Raw genomic sequence first — 778 nt, 5'->3', positions numbered from 1 at the left:
ATTAAAGAGTTTGTCCACTATTTTGGGAATGGATATGGTCATCAAATCAATGGGGTATTTAGGTTCTGCCAGACACATTTAAAAGTGATCTAAGATACCAGGCACGGTGGCTCACGCCTGTAATCCCAGTGCTTTGGGAGGCCAAGGCAGGCAGATCACCTGAGGTCAGGAGTTCGAGACCAATCTGACCAACATGGTGAAACCCCATCTCTACCAAAAATACAAAACTTAGCTGGGCATGGTGGCACGTGCCTGTAGTCCCAGCTACTCGGGAGGCTAAGGCAGGAGAATTGCTTGAATCTGGGAGGTGGAGGTTGCAGCGAGTTGAGATCGTGCCACTGTACTCCAGCCTTAGCAACAGAGTAAGACTCCCTCTCAAAAAAAAAAAAAAAAATAGTGATCTAAGAGTTTTATTTGAAAATGTCAATATCAACAATATGGGAGAAATGATATCTTTTGCAACTACTTAAGTGATGAAAAAATGATTTTTTATTTTTTATTTTTATTTATTTATTTATTTATTTTTAATTTTTGAGACGGAGTTTCACTCATGTTACCCAGGCTGGAGTGCAATGGCGTGATCTCGACTCACCGCAACCTCCGCTTCCTGGGTTCAGGCAATTCTCCTGTCTCAGCCTCCTGAGTAGCTGGGATTACAGGCACGCACCACCATGCCCAGCTAATTTTTTGTATTTTTAGTAGAGGCGGGGTTTCACCATGTTGACCAAGATGGTCTCGATCTCTTGACCTCGTGATCCACCTGCCTCGGCCTCCCAAT

Source organism: Sapajus apella, unplaced genomic scaffold (assembly GCF_009761245.1).
Source record: "Sapajus apella isolate SASKATOON/1434 unplaced genomic scaffold, GSC_monkey_1.0 scaffold8, whole genome shotgun sequence".
Classification (NCBI taxonomy): Eukaryota; Metazoa; Chordata; class Mammalia; order Primates; family Cebidae; genus Sapajus; species Sapajus apella.
The sequence above is the reverse complement of the archived record's forward strand: the minus strand, read 5'-3'. Positions refer to the sequence as shown.